Source organism: Colobus angolensis, unplaced genomic scaffold, assembly GCF_000951035.1.
Source record: "Colobus angolensis palliatus isolate OR3802 unplaced genomic scaffold, Cang.pa_1.0 Scaffold12, whole genome shotgun sequence".
NCBI lineage: Eukaryota > Metazoa > Chordata > Mammalia > Primates > Cercopithecidae > Colobus > Colobus angolensis.
In genome coordinates, this window is record NW_012113141.1 from 869,032 (window position 1) to 875,752 (window position 6,721).

The 6,721-nt window shown below is 39.6% G+C and overlaps 1 protein-coding gene across 5 annotated transcripts in view; it reads right to left on the minus strand.

Moving 5' to 3' along the window:
- HERC4 (HECT and RLD domain containing E3 ubiquitin protein ligase 4) overlaps positions 1-6,721 on the minus strand; it is a 153,150-nt gene that overhangs the window by 28,209 nt on the left and 118,220 nt on the right. The gene's annotated exons all lie outside the window — the stretch shown is intronic.

Sequence of the window (6,721 nt, forward strand, 5' to 3'; positions counted from 1 at the left end):
AAAAAAATTAGCCGGGCGTGGTGGCAGGTGCCTACATTCCCAGCTACTTGGGAGGCTGAGGCAGGAGAATGGCATGAACCCAGAAGGCGGAGCCTGCAGTGAGCGGAGATAGCACTACTGCACGCCAGCCTGAGTGACAGAGTGAGACTCCGTCTCAAAAAAAAAAAAAAAACACCTAAAAGTAGATCTACTATTTGATCCAGTAATCCCACTACTGGATATCTACCCAGAGGAAAATAAGTTATTATACAAAAAAGATACTTGCACATGCATGTTTATAGTGGCACAATTCGTAATTGCAAAAATATGGCACCAGCCCAAATGCCCATCAATCAACAAGTGGATAAAAAAATTTGGTATATATATATACACACACACACACACACACACACACTATGGAATACTATTCAGTTATAAAATGGAATGCAATAATGGCATTCACAGCAACCTGGATGGAACTGGAGACCATTATTCTCAGTGAAATAACTCAGGAATGGGAAATCAAACATCATATGTTCTCACTCATGAGCGGGAGCTAAGCTATGAGGATGCAAATGCATGAGAATGATACAATGGACTTTGGGGACTTGGGGGAAAGGGTGTTAGGTGGGTGAGAGATAAAAGACTACACATTAGGTACAGTGTATACTGCTCGGATGATGGGTGCACCAAAATCTCAGAAATCGCCACTAAATAACTTATTCATGCAACCAAACACCACCTGTTTTCCAAAAACCTATTGAATTTTTTTAAAAAAGAAGAGAAAACTGTTATTTCCCTGCATCATTTTTCCTCTTGACTTTACCTTTAATGCACAATCTATAGGAGTCCTGTTGTTTAACTTTGCACTTGCAGTTAAGTATTTTAAACAAATTAATGCTGACTTCCTCTTTTCCTGTAAAGGCTGCACCCTCTGGATGTATTTCAGTGATTATACTAATACTTACATCAATAAAACAGAACTACTTTTGCTTAAAAAAAAAAAGAAAAATAATACACAGAAGCAACAAAGCCAAAAGTTGGTTCTTTTAAAAGGTTAACGAAATGACAAACCTTTAGATAGACTGACCAAGGAAAAAAGAAGATTCATATGACTAAAATAAGGAATGAAAGTGGGGCCATCACAATATTTTACAAAAATAAGATTATAAGAAAATACTATGAGCAACTATATACCAACAAAACAGATAACCTAGAGGAAACGGACAAATTCCTAGAAACCCACAAGCTACAGTTCTCCTTTGGTATTCACAGATGATTGGTTCCAGGACCTGCAGCAAATACCAAAATCCAAGGATACTCAAGTCCCTGATATAAAATGGTGTAGAGTATCTGCATATAATGTATATACATCATCTTGTATATTTAGAATAATCTCTAAACTACTTATAATACCAAATACAATGTAAATGTTATGCGAATAGTTGTTATCCTATATTGTTTAAGGAATAATGACAAAAAGTCTGTTACATGTTCAGTACAGACGCAATTTTTTCCCCCGATTATTTTTATATGTGGTAGTTTAATCCACAGAAGTGGAACCCAAAGATACAAAGGGCCAACTGAACTCACCTAACACTACAAAAACACTAGAAAATCTGAATAAACCCATAAAAATTAAAGAGATTAAATCTATAATTAAAACATCTTCCAGGCCAAGTGTGGTGGCTCACTCCTGTAATCTCAGCACTTTGGAAGGCCGAGGTGGGCGGATCACAAGGTCAGGAGATCAAGACTATCCTGGCTAACACAGTGAAACCCTGTCTCAACTTAAAAAAAAAAAAAAAAATACAAAAAATTAGCCCAGCGTGGGGTCATGCACCTGTAGTCCCAGCTACTTGGGTGGCTGAGGCAGGGGAATCGCTTGAACCTGGGAGGCGAAGGTTACAGTGAGCCGAGATTGTGCCACTGCACTCCAGCTGGGGTGACAGAGTAAGACTCTGTCTCAAAAAAAAAAAAATCTTCCACCAAAGAAAAGCCAAGGATCAGATTCTACCAAACATTTAAAGGAGAATTAACACCAATTCTCAAACTCTTCCAGAAGATCACAACAGAGGGAATATTTCCTAAATCATTCTATGAGGTCATCACTATCAAAATACCAGAAAAGGATTTTGCACACACCCTCCAAAACAAACAGTAAACAAACAAAAATCCAGCCCTACAAACCAATATCCCTTATGACTATAGATGTGAAAATTGTCAACAAAATATTAGCAACCTCAATCAAGTAGCCTACTGAAAGGATTATACACTATTACCAAATGGGATTTACCCCAGGAATGCAAGGGAGATTCAACATAAGAAAATCAACCAGCATAATGCACCACATTAACAGAATGAAACAAGAAAACTACACGGCCATCTCTACTGATGTAGAAAAAGCATTACATAACTGAGCGCAGTGGCTCACGCCAGCACTTCGGGTGGCTGAAGCGGGTGGATCACTTGAGGTCAGGAGTTTGAGACCAGCCTGGCCAACATGGTGAAACCTCGTCTCTACCAAATACATAAAAAACTAGCCAGGTGTGGTGGCGCCTGCCTGTAATCCCAGCTACTTGGGAGGCTGAGGCAAGAGAATCACTTGTACCTGGGAGGCAGAGTTTGCAGTGAGCTGAGATTTTGCCACTGCACTCCAGCCTGGAGGACAGAACAAGACTCCATCTCAAAAAAACCAAAAAACAAAAATCACAGAAAAAAAAAAGAAAAAAAAGGAAGAGCATTACACAAAAGAGTATCTCCAATATTCTTTTATGATAAAAATGCTGAACAAACTAGGGACAAAAGGGAATTTCCTTAACATCATAAAGGGAATTTGGGAAAAATCCACAGGTAACATCCTACTATTATGCCTTCTCTGAGAGGGTGGTCCAGTATGCCTGAGGTTGAGCTTTTGACCAGTGCAGCCTGGAGACTCCATGGATACATACAGGGGAGGTTTTTTTTTTTTTAAGACATAGTCTCACTCTGTCCCCAGGCTGGAGTATAGTGGCGTAATCTCGGCTCACTGCAACCTCCACCATTCAGGTTCAAGTGATTCTCCTGCCTCAGCCTCCTGAGTAGCTGGGACTACAGGTGTGTGCCACTATGTCCTGCTAATTTTTGTATTTTTAGTAGAGACAGGGTTTCACCATGTTGACCAGGCTGGTCTTGAACTCCTGACCTCAGGTGATCCACCCTCCTCAGCCTCCCAAAGTGCTGGGATTACAGGCATGAGCCACCATGCCTGGGAGATTTACAGGGGAGATTTAAGTAAATACCCTAAAGATGATGGCAGTAAAGTTTCTCATTGATGATGAAAGTTATATATATAATATGGAAAGGGAGAAGGCTAGAATAAATTCTTTGGTATTTGGATAGAATGAGAAGTATCAGTTTGATTCCATGGTCTTCAATATATATACAGCTCTAAATATAGGTAAGTCTATGGATGCATGTGTGTATACACACATACAGATCCTAGTTCTACCAGCTGAAAGAACCCAGTAGAACTACTGACTCCCCGGAAGCAAGAAGTACTACACTTAGCACCCAAAGCTTGATTTCTAAATACTATTTTCCACTTAAAGAAGACAGGGCTCTTATGAAAAATGGCTAATGCCAGGGCTGGGGTGGAGAAGACACAAGATAAACCTGGAATGTTTACTGTACCAAATGAAAGGAAATGTTTGAAGAATAATGGAGATATGTTAGAAGTACACCAAAGAGTAGAGCCAGCTCTAAGGGGCACTCACCAGCCAAGCTGAGAAATAATTTCAATGGTCCCAAAGAGATTCATGATAAAGCTTATTACAACTGCCCCTCCCTTGGTCTCAAAACATTATCTCTTTGCAAAACTGACTAAAGGGCAGACAGAACTCTGTTTCTGGCAGGACAGCCCCCAACCTCATATGCCCTCTCAAATTCTACCTGCTACACCACTACAAACTTCCCTATTTATAAAGAGACTAGCACCAGGAAGGAGGCTAGGATTTGAGCAGATTGTCCACTTACCTCAGAGGCCAATAGGACTAACTCCATCATGTCTTATATGCCTGTCTACTGACCAAATACAAAGCCTCGAAACTCATAGGTTATCCCTAAACCCACATCCATATGGCACTGTGAGATGACTTCAAGTCTGACACAATTTTATGACTGTCCTTTCTCCAGCAAACCCTTTCACTGTTGGAACTCACAATCTACCATTTAGAAAACTGCTTATATCGGCCAGGCGCGGTGGCTCAAGCCTGTAATCCCAGCACTTTGGGAGGCCGAGACGGGCGGATCACGAGGTCAGGAGATCGAGACCATCCTGGCTAACACGGTGAAACCCCGTCCCTACTAAAAATACAAAAACTAGCTGGGCGAGGTGGCGGGCGCCTGTAGTCCCAGCTACTCGGGAGGCTGAGGCAGGAGAATGGTGTAAACCCAGGAGGTGGAGCTTGCAGTGAGCTGAGATCCGGCCACTGCACTCCAGTCCGGGGGACAGAGCGAGACTCCGCCTCAAAAAAAAAAAAAAAAAAGAAAACTGCTTATATCCTAAACTCCAATTTTTTTCCCCTTTTTGTCTAAGTAAACAAGACTATCTCCTGAGGACACCATTTCCTCTGCAGCTCTCACAAATGGTGTCACTTTTCTCTTCAATCCTTCATATGACTGCTCCTAGAGCTAAGGTAGGTCTCCTTGCTCTTCGGTGTTTCTAGACTTCCTTCCATTTGCCATCCTAAAATTTCCAACTCCTCTGAAACACAGGCCAACTGACTATATTCCCTGCAACTGTTCCTTGGGCAATTGTATAAAAAACCTTCCACAATTCCTTCATTCACAAACTTTGGCACTATCTTACGCTTTCTTTCTCTACCACTATTTCTACCATTGTTTTTGGCAACTTCAATATCCAGACCAAAAAAAATGCATACAACACACTAGCCTCTCAGTTTCTGAACCTGTCTGTTTCCAACAATCTTGTTCTCCACCACACCTCAATGACCACACCCATGGTTATATCTTACATTCAACTACAACCCTCCAAATCTCAATTTCAAGCATTCACCTCTGACTTCTTATCTCAGCCCCTCAATACAATTCCACCATCACAATTTATTTGTCCAAATCAAGTCCACACAAAGCTGAAATTCCATAATCCCTCACTATAATAACTCCCTTGCCTTTTACTCCCTTCTGTGTTACACTCACTTGCTAAAACCAAAACGTGATTAAAATCAACTGTTGGTCTTGTCCTTACCTCTATCCAAACAGTTAAATGTGACTAAAGACAGTCTTGCTTTGTCACCAGGCTGGAATGCAGTGGTGTGATCTTGGCTCACTGCAACCTCTGCCTACTGGGTTCAAGTGATTCTCCTGCCTCAGCTTTCTGAGTAGCTGGGATTACAGGCATGCATCACCATGCCCAGCTAATTTTTGTATTTTTAGTAGACGGGGTTTCATCATGTTGGCCAGGCTGGTCTTGAACTCCTGACTTCCACCTTGGCCTCCCAAACAGCTGGGATTAGAGGTGTGAGACACTGTGCCTCGCCAAAAAATACTTATTTTAAAATATCTTAAAGACTCATAAATTATGCAAATAATATAAAGAACTCCCATGTACCCTTCGCTCAGTTTTCTCCAGTGGTAACAGCTTACACAGGGTCAAAACCAGGAAAATTACTTTGGTATGTAATATATTGCTATCTACATATATATATATTTTAAAGGAGAATAGCCCATACATTTTCAAAAGATCACCCATAGGAGAAGGGGGAGAACAAGGTGGAGCTTGACTTCTTTTAACACATCTTATTTTGTAGATTTGAATTTGGAACTACATAGATATTTTATATTATTGTAAAACTAAATTGAATTTGAACAAGCAATCCCTAAAAACAACTTAGTATAAATTAGTATTCACTTGGTGGTATAACAATAGAGTGTAACAATTTTAAATGATATCAAAACTATATTATCTGGCTGTCTACCTATATTAGATTATACCCTTTGGACAAAAAGAACTGAAAAAACAATTTAAAAAATTTTAGTAGTCATAATATTGGTGGTAATGTTGTTATTGTTAGGCAGTAAATGTGTAAGATAAGTCTGGAACATTCTGTCATAGTAAGTACACAAGGTAGCAAGGAAGGTACCAAAAAGCATATAGGTTGTTTCTAAAGGACTTGGGCACCAACCTTAAGAGCTCTCCTTCAACAAAGATGGGACAATATGAGCATCAATAAAGACAATAACTGCAGTGGACTGAAAAACATCAAGTATGTTTAAACCTATGAATACATAATGATACTTGAAAGCAAAACAAAAAAAATGAATTATTACCAGTAGACCATGCTAATGAACCAATTCATTCTTTTGAAAAATTGGTAACCAAATAGAATCCTTTCCTATGAATTGCACTACTAAGGAATCAAAAAATGTGAGGAAATTTCTCTATACAGAAGTATCCAAGCTAATAAATGAAAAAGAAATACTAGAGTAGCACACCATTTTGCAACCCCTGATGAATTAATGAGTCTAGGTACTAAGCACCAATGACTGCTAACATCACACAAGACAGCCAACCTCCAGGCAGAATAATTAAATATTACATTGAGGTTTTTATAACCAATAGCTATTCTATTTAAATTTATTTCAAGTCAGGAGTTCTACTAAACTGATCTATCCTTTTCACATATGATCCACTAAATGGGGTCAGCAAACTTTCTTTTTTTTTTTTTTTTTTTTGAGACGG